Source organism: Protopterus annectens, chromosome 11.part0, assembly GCF_019279795.1.
Source record: "Protopterus annectens isolate FY-2018-M chromosome 11.part0, PAN1.0, whole genome shotgun sequence".
Taxonomy (NCBI): domain Eukaryota; kingdom Metazoa; phylum Chordata; order Ceratodontiformes; family Protopteridae; genus Protopterus; species Protopterus annectens.
This window is the reverse complement of record NC_056745.1, coordinates 855,131,930-855,145,446: the sequence shown is the minus strand read 5'-3', so window position 1 is coordinate 855,145,446 and position 13,517 is coordinate 855,131,930. Positions and strand designations below refer to the sequence as shown.

The 13,517-nt window shown below is 40.6% G+C and overlaps 1 protein-coding gene across 2 annotated transcripts in view; it reads left to right on the top strand.

The window, feature by feature from the left end:
* HSPA14 (heat shock protein family A (Hsp70) member 14) overlaps positions 1-13,517 on the top strand; it is a 580,056-nt gene that overhangs the window by 170,883 nt on the left and 395,656 nt on the right. The gene's annotated exons all lie outside the window — the stretch shown is intronic.

Sequence of the window (13,517 nt, the reverse complement as noted above, 5' to 3'; positions counted from 1 at the left end):
ATATGTGCTTCATAGATAATTGCCACTGTTTTCCCCTGTGGTTATAATCCAGTGAGATACAGAGTCTTGCTAGGTGTTTGTTAAATTGATATAGCATACAGATTACTAGGTAAAAATGGTAATTTATGATTAACAGATGTTTATTACTTAATGCCAGTTTATTGGAACCATACTTGTTATAACACAGTTTCTTCAGAATCCTAGCCTCTAGTGAATGCTACTATCTTAGCTGGTGTTGAACAGTTTGCCATTTACACTTCCTTAGTAAGACATGCAGTTTTAGAGGTATGAATATTTCTCTGATCTGTGATGATAAAACTTAATTTTGACAAAAGTCTCAGGATGCAGCCATTGGAAGTTAGTGGAATAAACTTCCAAAACTGCAAATGGTATTTTTTTCCTGAGGTACAATTGTGTCTTAACAGTAGAGGCATGCAGGAGGAAAATATTCCTAATTTATTCTAATATTTTGCATATTTTTTTTGTTGTTATGGAGAATGATCTTTGAAGGACTGAATATGTTAAAAAAGGAAGTACAAATGAAAAAAATAGTTTAGTTTTGTTTTCTTAAGCACAGTACGCAACCTGGAAATGCATTGTTCTGTGCATCTTGTGAGTATCCAGCTCTTATCAAGAGAGAGTAATATATTTGAGAAATAATGTTAAAGCTAAACAGCATGTGTGTGTCTGTGTGTCTGTCTGTGTGTGCGCACTGCCCCTGTATAATATATATTTAACATTTCGGAGAGTCTGAAAGGTGAGAACTTGTTCTGTATTGCAACTTTTCCTTCCCTTTTGTCACATTGATTCCTGTGTTGATCCCAATGACAATTTTTAGTTTGACTTGATTGTTGTCTTTTTTTTTTTTTTTGTCCCATTGTACTTTAAAAGGAAAATGAAGTATTACTTGCAGAGTGTTCTCTTTCCATTGTTAAGGAATAAGCCCTCTGGAGTGATCTCATTATGATATGTTAGAGAATGGGCTTTACTGTACATCAGCACCCTGATTGAAGAACCAACAATGTTCATCGTGTTACCCTGCTGCAGTTATCACACTTGGGTTATCCTGCCGTCAGGCGGTCCCACAGTCGGCCCGAATTCCAAAGTCTTGGTCCGGCGTCAGTTGCTGTCACTTCTTCCCTGACGTCAGTGTGCCAGGGGTATATAAGAGGCATCCGACGCCATTTTCTCCAGTCTTTCTTGCCGCGCGGTGCCCGAAGCAGAAGCAGTTCGTAAGTGCCGGTCGGCCGACAGCTGAGATTTTCGATATGAATTTCAGTCCGAAGTCTTCAATAAAGCTAAGTACCCCGTTGGGGAACATTTTCTTGCCTCAGTCTGATGTCAGAAAAAGTTAACAATTGCATTTCTTGTGGGAAGCAAATACCTCATAAGGACTTCCATTCCTATTGTATTCCTTGCCTAGGCCCAGACTGCGACGTCACTGGTTGTCGGTTTTGCGCTAGGTTTAATAAACGCACTATCAAACGCCGTTTTGACTTTGCACGGCATTACTTTGGTAGGAAATTTAATTATATAATGCCATTGGAGCAGCCGATGACCGCAATTCATAAAAAACGCAAGGATAAGGACAGGCAGCCTAGGAATAAGCCAGACCCCGTGGCCTCAGCTGGGCCTGTCGCCGGTTCTCCGGTTTTCAGTGAGGCGCCTACACGGCCCCTGACGACCGCAGAGCTGGAACCCCAGACAGCTATTGATTCCCAAGCGGAGTCTACTAGTCCGACGCAGCCATCTACCGAGACCGGTGCAGAGGAAACTCCTTCGGTTGCAGAAGGTGTCTTCAGACCGACTACACTCCCCATTAAATCTTATGCTAAGCTTAAAACTCCTTTAAAGCCTAAGAAATCTGTTCATCAGTCTACAGGTCAAGGCCCCATGCCTAAGAAACAGATGCTTAAGATGGCTGAAGATTTAATTACCCTTATCAGGGGTTCCCATCCCCCTCCTGATAAAAGACCAAGACAAGAGGAGGATTATGCATCCTCTGACCAGGTTTCTCTCTCCTCAGATTCTTCTGAGGAACAGGATAACACTTTTCCACCTTATGAGGATTCTGATGCTGAAGACTCTATTCCCTCAGCATCTCCCCCTGAAGACTACTCCTTTGGGAAACATTATATACCACGAGGGAACATTTCCACTGGGAAGGCCAGGATTACTCAGATTCTAAGAAAAGGCTCCGAGAGTTCCTTTAACTACCCCAGCACAGACCTCTTGCTATCCCTCCTGTTTTAGATATTGTGGATGATGTCTACTTGGAGTCTAGTTTAAATCCAGACTCTCTACCTCCTGCTCCAGCCAAACCAGACAGATACTACAGAGTACCTGACTCACACAAATACCTTTATAAAAGCCCTATAGCTGACCCAGAAACCATTTCCCAGGGTCCTAAGGGAGCAAAAGCTTCTATGGCTAAAAATCCTGTGCCCTCTGAAAGAGATTCCAGAGCCCTAGATAGATGGGGAAAGAAAATATACACCTCTGCAACTCTGGCTATGAGAGCATTAAATTGCCAGTTTCACATGTTGAAATATCAACAGTTCCTGATGTCTCAGTTAAAACAAAAAATGAGCACACATTCAGAACAGCCTGAATTCAAGGAAATGCAGGATCTGTTGCATGCAGCTGAACAGGTGGGCAGGCATACTTTACAATGCGGATTTGATTCATTGGAAGCTTCCTGTAGAGCAGCTGTTACTGGCTCTGTCATACGTAGACATGCTTGGTTAAAAGAGCAAACCCTCCCTGACCATGTTAAAGCAAAATTATTAGATGCACCTTTACAACAAGATGTATTATTTGGTGTCAAAGCAGAAGAGGTTTTAAAGAAATTGGAGGATAAGGCTAAATCTATGCAAACGGTCAAGGATTTCTTGCAGGTACAACCCCCTCCCTTCAGCAGAAATTGGCCAACAAAAAATTGGTCCTTTCCAGCTTCAGATAGATCACAGAGGGGCAAATACAGACACCCAAGGGGCAGAAGTCAGTCACAGGGACCTTACAAACCTCGCCAATGGGGTTCTGCTACCCAGAAAGGAGGAGAAGACAGGCCCCAAGCTAGCAGAAGGCAGACACTATGACTCTATCCTCAAACTACCAAGCAAATCTCTCCTGGCAACACCCTTGGGAGGAAAACTAGCATTTTTTGCAGACAGCTGGCACATCATCACAAAAGACAAATGGGTTCTAAACATTGTCTCTCAAGGATACAGATTCCACTTTCATACCTTACCAAGGATCAAAGGAATGCCAAACCTGCCACCAAGTCAATGGGCAGAGGCACAAAAACAAATTGCAGCTCTCATGAACAATGAGAGCCATTCAACAGGTACCTTCACAGGAGCAAGGACAAGGATTTTACTCGAGACTCTTCCTAGTTCCAAGAAAGGACAAAGCATGGCGACCCATTCTGGATCTTTCAGTTCTGAACACCTATCTGCAAGTGCCAAAATTCAAGATGCTAACACTACAGCAGCTTCTTCCCATGCTGGGCAAGAATGCTTGGCTAGTCACTTTGGACCTCAAGGAGGCATACCTGCATGTCCCTATCAGACAAAATTGCAGAAGATACCTCCGCTTCTTTGCAGGTTCAACACATTATCAATTCTCTGCACTGCCCTTTGGCTTATCTACTGCGCCCAGGGTCTTCACAAAATGCCTGGCACCAGTAATTGCATACTGCAGACAAAGAGGAATTCAAATATACCCATACCTGGACGACTGTCTTATTCAAGCAGAAAGCAAGGACATTCTTTTACAGCATTTGTCAAACACCTTCTAAGTTGCCTAGGGTACACAGTAAATGAAAAGAAATCAAAACTAATGCCCTCACAAAACATAATATTCCTGGGTGCCAGCTTGAATACAATGGCCCAGATGGCTTATCTCACGCCAGACAAACAACAACAGCTGTTTCAATATTTCAAAATAATGGCAACAAAGACCCAACTCCCTGCAAGAAAAATTCTGCAGGCCTTGGGATTCATGGCATCTTGCATACTACTAATACCATTTGCAAAACTGCATATGAGGAAATTACAATGGTACCTGAAAAGTGTATGGACTCAGCACAGCCACAGCTTGGAAACAATGATTCCACTCATTCCCTGCCTTCAACAGGAGTTTCTATGGTGGGCACAGGCAAGTCACCTCAACAAGGGTCAGCCTTTCACCTTACCCACAGCCAGGCAAACTATGACAATGGATGCATCGGACTATGCCTGGGGAGCACACATGGCAGGACAGTGCATTCAGGGCAAATGGACTACAGATCAGAGACACCTGCATATCAATCAAGAAGAAATGCTAGCAGTGCAGAATGCCCTAACAGCTTTCAAGGACCTTCTACACCCAGGACAACTACTAATAAGGACTGACAACACCACAGTTATGTGGTACATAAACAAGCAAGGGGGCACACATTCCTACCCTCTATGCAGGCAAGCAATGACCTTGTGGAACACTGCATTGTCTTACCAGGTTCAATTAGAAGCACATTTCCTGCCAGGAAAGAAAAACACATTGGCAGACGACCTAAGCAGAAACATCATGGATCCACACGAATGGAAACTATATCCACAAGTATTTGCAATGATAGCTCAAAAATGGGGACGCCCAAACATAGATCTGTTTGCAAGCCCCCACAACCACCAACTTCAAAAATTTTGCACAAGGACCTTCCATCCACTAGCTTGGAAAGTGGATACCCTCTCATTCAGTTGGAAAACATTAACAGTGTATGCCTTCCCTCCACTGCCTCTTCTAGCAAAGGTACTGCTGAAAGTCAGATTAGAGAGGCCACAAATGATTCTCGTTGCACCAGACTGGCCACGCCAACATTGGTATCCAATTTTTAAGGACCATGGCCTAGGGCCCACCATGGATTTTGCCACAAATTCCTCACCTGCTCACCCAGCGAGACAATCTGATTCTACATAGCCAGCTCAAGACTTTAAACCTGGCTGCATGGCAAATTACCTAAACAACCAGCCAACACCTTTATCCAAAGCTGTTATGGATGTCATTCTGGAGGCCAGGAGGCCCAGCACCAGGAAAACCTATTCAGACAAATGGAAAAGATTTTGCGCCCGGAACCAGGCTAAAGGCCTAAATCCCCCTGGAGCCGAACATTCCTCAGATTCTACAATATTTAACTGAGATGTTACACAAAGGACTTTCCTTTCCATCTATTAAGATCCATGCCTCAGCAATTTCAGCTCATTACAGCACAGATCCTCCTTTATTTTCACATCCACTCCTAAGACAGTACCTCAGAGGGGCTAAGAACTTAAGGACCGCCAAGGAGAGCTCCAACACCTACTTGGGATCTCAACTTTGTCTTGGAAAAACTTACACTGCCGCCCTTTGAACCAGCTTTTTCAACTGATTTAAAATTTCTTTCATGGAAAACTGCCCTACTACTAGCAATAACCTCAGCTAAAAGAGTCTCAGAGCTACAGGCACTAATGGCAGTGGAACCTTTCCTCATTTTTCATCACGACAGAGTTTCTCTACGAACTAATCCTTCCTTTATGCCAAAGGTGGTATCCAGTGTGGCTCTAAACCAAACCATTCACTTGCCCACCTTCTTCCCAAATCCCCAGAAGACAGGAGAAAGACTCCTGCATTATTTGGACATTCACAGGCAATTACGTTACTACTTGGATAAAACTAAGGCTTTCAGAAAAACTGACCAGCTCTTTGTAGCCTATGCTACAGGATCACAAGGAAAAGCTATCTCAAAGTAGACCATTTCTAAATGGATAGGACATTGCATACGTTTCTGCTACACACATCATGGGAAACCAGTACCTGCTAACATTAGGTCCCACTCCACCAGGGCTACAGCTACATCAGCAGCCTTTCTCAGGGGAGTGCCAACCAAGGATATTCTGGAAGCTGCTACTTGGAGTTCAGTGCACACCTTCACCAAACACCATCACTTACCTCTTTACTCTAAGACTAGAGCTGGTTTTGCCACTGCAGTTTTGCATGGCCTACTAGCTTCTTCTAACCCTGTTTGACTCCACTTCCCCTCCTTAGCTTTGGGATTCAACCCAAGTGTGATGACTGCAGCAGGGTAACACGATGAACATAGTACAGTTTTGTACCTACCATAAATGTAGATGTTAGAGTGTTCACCCTGCTGCAGTCCAGGTTACCCTCCCTCCATCCCCTCTGAACTAGCTGAACTTATCTCTATCACTTTATCCTATTCTACCTCTGTGGTGTATTTGCTTGTACCTTAGGGTTTTGTTTTATTTTTATATAGCAGTGTGTGTGTGTGTGTGTGTGTGTGTGTGTGTGTGTGTGGATATATATATATATATATAAGAAAATGGCGTCGGATGCCTCTTTTATATACCCCTGGCGCACTGACGTCAGGGAAGAAGCAACAGCAACCGACGCCGGACCAAGACTTTGGAATTCGGGCCGACTGCGGGACCGCCTGACGGCAGGATAACCCAAGTGTGATGACTGCAGCAGGGTGAACACTCGAACATCTACATTTATGGTAGGTACAAAACTGTACTTTCTCGTACAGGGCATTAATGTAAAAGTGATGCCTGCTGAAACACTGGTCCACCACTTCACAGCTGCATATCAAGTCTCTGTGGAGCTAGGACTGAGAAACCGGAACAGCCGTCGTTATTTTACGCTTGCTAAGCAGCACTTCTGCTGTTTAGCGAGTGTAAAATCTATTTAAAAAGAAAAACAAAAGTGTGCGTGTTTTTGTCTGTGTGTGTGTGTGTGTGTGTGTTAGTGTATGTGTGCATTCGAGAATGATCAAGCCATTATTTTACACTTGCTAAGCAGCACTTTTGCTTTTTAACGAATGTAAAATATCAATATAAAAGAAAAAAGTGTGTATGTTTCCGTTTCTGCATGTGTTTGTTGTCTGTCTGTGTGTGAAGGCATGCATGAAAGCAAAGTGTGTATGTGTGTGTGTGTGAGTGAGAGTGAGAAGAGGGAGAGCGATCCAACACTGGCAGCAGCATTCAAGAGATTAACATACCTCTCTTCTCTTACACTAGTTAATTGAATATAACGTAAAATTAAGGGGGGAACTAAGGCTCAAAACAGGAGCGTACTCCTGTTTAAAAAAAATCACGAATTGGCTGCAATAATGCAATAATACAACTTGTGTTGGCATGCATTTTCTGAAGGGCAAGGGTGTGTGAGTGAGGGCAGATGTTGTCTGTGTGACAGAGGGAGAGACAGTGAGATTGCACAGCTCTCCAGCTTTTAACTCGAGAAATGTGGATAAAGCCTGAAATAAAGGAGGAACAAAGGCTCCAAAATAGGAACAGATTTTAAATAAAAATAAATAAATAAAAAGTAAGTTACATAAAGGGATTTGTGTTGACATGAATTTTCTGAAAGTCAAATGTATGTAATTATTTAGTGACTTCAATCCCCAAATGACTGGCAAGAAAGCATTTTAGCAGTAAGGGACCAAAAATAAAACCAATATGTAGATATTTCTTTAAAATGATATATTTTGGAGGTAAAATGCTTTCTCTAACACAATTTGCATGTACTACAGCAACTTAGAAACATTGGGCGGAGGAACTATTTACATCCAAAATATATAAAAAATATATAATATAGTAATAAAAGAAATCTAAATAAGTAAGTAAAGACAACAATTTACAGCGAACCCATTCTCTATTCACAGTAATGCCCCCCAGGGTGTGTACTAATGTGTAATTAATGCCCTTCCAGGGGTGTAGAGGCCCTCCACCTGTGGCATCAGGCCTCACAACACCCCAGGGTGAGCACACACTGTCGGACATTATTGCTTGCTTAGTCAGCTCTTTTTACACTGAATCTGACTTCCCCCAAGTCCGAATTTTCCTGAACTTTTTTTTTTGTCTTGCTTCACTTTCAAAATAAATTTTCACTTTCGAGGTGGCTTATGCCATAGGTCACGTGTTTCAAAAAATTTCTGGGCTGTAAATAAAGTTGAATATTGTGCTCAGCAGTATTCCAAAACAAGTGGGTAGACCTAATTTCAAACCTGTATTGCACTGTTTGGTTTTCTAGATTATCAAATTCAACAGGTGTACTTTGTTTCCCTCCATATCTCTTTTTGGGGGTAGTTTTAACTTTTCATTTGAATTCTTGCAAGCAACTTGTATGTCATGGTTTTGCCTATATCTTATCCTCCTTGGAATTTCCTTATCGGAATTTCTTCTTTTAACACGTACAGTTTCAGACAATAGGATTCTTAGATTCATAGATCGTTACCAGGTCAACGACCCAAAGGGCCCTTTCTAAGCCTAGACAAGTTATCCAAAAAGAATAATGATGTCCTGCATCTAAATAGGACATTAAAGGCCAGGCATTTTATAACACATTTTGACACATCTCCTTTGTCATGGGACATGAGTGCCAGGCCCGGTGTAAATTTCCTATTCCCCATCCACTTGTCTAGGTTGTACTTAAACTAGGTAAGAGACAAACTCTGCTTTACATGTATGGGAAGCCTGTTCAATAGGATGGGTAGTCTTTGGGGCACATTTGTCTTTCCAGCATGCTTTAAGTCACAAACAAAACTCTGGTCTCTAAACCTTGTATTTCTGGTACTTTTTGACTTGTGAATATGTAGGAGATTCATAAGTGTTGGGTGTGCAGATGCCTTGTAACCCAGGCATATATCACTCCTTAACCATCTGTAGGAGACTGAATAGTGGGAAAGGGCTGTACGGCACTCTGCATAAGGCAGGTTTGTTGTGCCTCGTATTCTTTTTGTAAGGAACCTATGAGGTCCCTCTAGTTGCTGCATATGCCTGGTCAAGTACATATCAAAGGGAGCGTTGTACTCTTTGATTGATCTGATAAAGGCAGAGTACAGTGGGGATAATGACCTCTTTGGAGCTAGATGCCATGCACTTAAGTTGTGCAACATAAAAGGATTTCCTCACCACTGTGGCCATGTGCTGGTCGAAGGTAAGGCTAATGTCCATGTGTGTACCCAGATCCCTGACCACTGGGTTGAGTCTTAGGGGTGTATTATCAATGTAATTAGTCAGATGGTTGATTTCCCAAAGGATACAGTTATGCATTTCTTAGCATTGTGTCTAAGACCATGGCTTTGGCACCATTTATTAATCAGCGATAGGCCTCCTTGAAGAATGCTAGTGCCTGCAGGGGAGTTGATGACATCCCCCAGCTTGCAATCCTCTGTAAACTAAGTCAGCCATAAACCTTCAGCATTTGCTTCCATTTCAGAGAAATATATGCCAAAAAAAAGCGGGCCCAATACTGACCCCTGGGGGAGGTGGCCTCCACCTATTTTGACCTCCTAGGTCCTATTAGTCAGCCAGGTGGCTTTCCAGCAAGTGATAAAAGGGTTTATACCTAAATTAATGTTTTGTGTATATTGCCTGAGTGGGGTAATGTATCAGAAGCCTTAGCATATTGCGGTAAGCTGTGTGCACAGTCTTACCATCATCCAGTGCTTTGGTGGCATTCTCAAAAACATCCACCAGTTTTAATAGGCATGACCTTCCTTTAACAAAGCCAAACCGTGATGGATCCAGCATTTGCAGGTTGTCTATATCCTCATCTATCATGGCTTGATGATTCTTCTCATTGTCTTACATATGAGGCTGGTAAAATGTATGGGCCTGCAGTTACTCAGATCAGTGGTTGGGTGGTAATTATTATTTTTATTAAGCACATTAATTTGTACAAGTGAATGTGGATAGCAGCGCTTGCAAGCACTTTCATTGAATTTAGTTGAAAAAAAAAAACAAAACTGTCCTTGTGTAAAGCACAAAGATGTCACATGCCCTCATTAGTTTTAGTTCTTTCTAAACACCACTGGATGTATTTTGTTGGTAGTCTGTGACCCAGTCACTTTCTGACAGATGGAAATAGGTCTTTGAAAACACCCTAAAGACCCTGTTTTTATGCACCTGCATTAACACTGTTTGTTTTTATTCTCGCCAGTTATAAACTTTGTGTGAGCTGCAGTTTGGAGTTGAGTTCTAAATGATATAGGTTTTGCTTAGGAGAGAAAGATGGTTTGTGTGGTCAACAGCTTCCTACAAAGTTGAAGATTAAGGGAGCTTATCACCTGGCACCCACCAGTTAAACATGGTGGAAAACAGGGGTCTATTAGGACTTGGACTCAATGGCATATATCCTGCTTTACATTAAAAAAAATGTTTGTGTCTCCATGTTTGTAGAGGAAGGATGAATTTGATGGGCGAGTTGGTGTTAAATTGGGCTATTTTGCTTTTGCATTTATCTATTTGCTGCAACTGTGAGCCATGATCAAAGACTTGCATCACTGATAGGCTTATTTGAGAAATAAAAGCTTTAAGCATCCGTTGAACTGTTCTCATTTCCTTAATTTAATGATAAAGAAGTCTATCACGTATGCTTATTGATTGGCGGTGGTTTTAGTGTACGGTACTCTTACTCTGTCTAGAGTCAAATTTGCAGCAGGCAGCATGCAGCAGACCTGCAGATACACTCTTATTACCTTGCAGTCTGTTGTGTGTTGTAGTGGTGAAGGTGAATTTGGAATGGTTCCCCCTTCATTTATAATCTTATGTCCCTGCAAGTCTTCAAAATGAGTGGGTATGCTGTCTAACCAAAGTGTGCAGTTACTATTGCTGTTGTAATATCACTTGGTTCCCTTTTCGCCTTTTCTTTCTTATTCTCAGTGTATGCATGATCTTTCATCTGTTGAATTAATACTTTCTTGGAGCATTCCTGTGGGTTTTATTGTAACTTGATGCCCACTGCTGCTATGCTTCACCTTCACCTCAGTGCAAATAACAGCCCTTTTCTATCCTTATCTTCACTTGACATACAGTTTACTTAATTGCAGCACATTTTATTCTGTAACTGTTCTTCTAGACATCAACTGTTCTAAACTGAGAGTATATAATATTATAACTAGCTCTTTGTTTCCTTGTTTTAAAAGCTCTCTTTTTGACTTTTTCTTTAACTGTTCAGATTAAGCTGTAATCAGCTTGTATTACTGCTTTGTTGCTGTTATTTATTGTTGTAATATTTTGTTTTCTGTTTGTTCAGTTTTCCATCCTAATAATTTTAGCTTACTGTAACTTGGTCTTAGCTGAAAAAGACGATCCTTAGTGGTCCAGTAGTATATGAATAAGAAAATATTATCCCCCTGGCTAGCAGTATATGGCTAATAGAACAGTTACTGACCCTTGGAGTCTCAAGTGTAAGTAAGACTGTTCCTCGAGAGCAGAAACAAATGGATATATAGCCCAGATTATTATAATTGTGAATCTATGGGCATAATATACCTAGCAGTGTGTGAAACATGTAGCTCTTTTTACATAGGAAAGACAGAGAGAGCCCTCCAGAGGAGGATATATGAGCATATGTACGACATATCAACTAGAAAAGAAAGCAATGCACTTTATAAACACAGCAAAACTTGCATGGAATATAAATACAAATTCCTTATAATTGAACAAGTCAATAAAGACCCTAGGGGAGGTCCCTGGGAAGATAGAGTCGAATATAGAGAGCTGTGGTGGCAGTTGTCTTTGAATTCAGATAAATTCCCTGGATTAAATGATAAAATATCCATACTGCCACTTTTAAGGTTAAGAGCAGCTAAGCTATAAGCTAAGGTGTAATAATGTAATTCACCACTAGATGTCCCAATTATGCAGTGGTTCTTTATTCAATTTTTGATTCATTTTTTATATTTCTATTTATATAATGTAATTAATTATTCTGTGCAATAAAATTTAATATACTTTTATATTTATATATTCCCAAAAGGGTTCATGACAAAAAATATTTATTGATTTTTATTATTAAATGCAATAAGATAATTTCAACAATAATGCACTTCTGGCAGGAATATTAACAATAAGTTATAGGAAGAAATAATATGTATTGTGAACAAAGAATTTTGTAACAACCATATAACATGTGGTTTTAAAGTTTAAAGTTTTAAGTGTTCTAAATGTATTTTTACTTAGATTTTTGAGTAAGGTCTATATACTACCATGGATTGATGTCAATTAATTCGTAATTCTAAGTAATTAAGCAAATGAGTTAATGGAATATAGTATAAAAGGAAGTTAAAAAATGTTACTGGTCATCTGATGAAGTCAACTTAATGTGACGAAAACGCTGTGTGCTCAACAGTTTTTGAAAAAGCGTTAATGGTTCTATTTTAAATTTTAACATCTGTGGTTTGAATAAACTTTTTTGTCGAGGAGCTGAGTCCGACTATCTTGCTTTTGGTGCTTGGTGCTTGCTGAGTTACTGTGGTTTTCGTGGTGTTTCCAGTGGAGGTGATTTACTAGTAGCAGCGAGATGGAGGACACGCCTCCAAAGGAAATAAGGAACCCAGATGATGTGGGACAGTCCCGTAAGCTCATCGGGCAGCTTACGGAACTTATAAACATACTTACACCGCTCAGTATATCTATTTTGGGAGCTACTAATAGACCACGGTGTGCTGGTAATATCTGCAATGATGGCGGCAACACAAGGAACTATTTTCGTAATCAAGGGGAGCTTATAGGCGATGTAGGTGGCGTCGGCAACCCCGGAGAAACCTTCCAACCAGAAAATACACCTAATATTTTGCAGAACAGCAACCAGGGTACTTCGGACAGTTATCCGGAAAGAAATAATAGAGGCAGTGTGCCTCCACAAGGTACTGTACATTCCGGTATTTTCAATTCTGTTAATACCAAGGACTGGTTAAGGTCCAAACCGAAAGTTAATTTTAACTTCAGCTCCCAAGATATACGAAATGAGCAGCGGAATTTTAAAGATGGTACATATAAATACAAATTGGAGCATTTAAACAATTTAATGTTTAAATTCAGAGCACTGGAAATTGAAAATGAATATCTTTATGAATGCATTTCTAGGAATATTGTGCCTAAGGGCCTGCGTGTATTTAAATTTCCAAATAATGTTTCTTATGGTACTGAGTATTATAAAGAATTATGTGAAGTTTTTAACAAATGTGGCCTAGAAGTGTTAAAATTAATTATCAAAGAGAATGGTAGAATTCAAGAAGCCCTACATAAGGATATAGAAACATTAGACCAGTACATTCATAATGACTTATTTTTTGGTATACAAGAAGAAAAAAGAAAGTATTATGATATAAGAATTGACATTGATCAGAAATGTAATGATATTATAAATAGGAAAATAAAAAAACTACAGAGGGACATGAAAGAATATGAAAATTTGACTTGTTACCCTAAACCCCGAGGTTCCACTTACCAAAACAGTTACTATAAGCCCTACCAGGAGAGGCTAGTTAGTACTGACATGGATCCTAACTTGGAATTAGATGACAATAGGGATGGGAATTATTCCGAGTACGATAGAGATTATGATTCAGCATTTCCCCCATTAAGGAGATCCGAAAGGCTATTGAATAGACAGGCTCCGCAGTACACAAATTTTCAGAGGAATGGAGGGAGAAGGGGGAGGGGGAGATACTAGACACCCTCCCAACCCAATCTGCT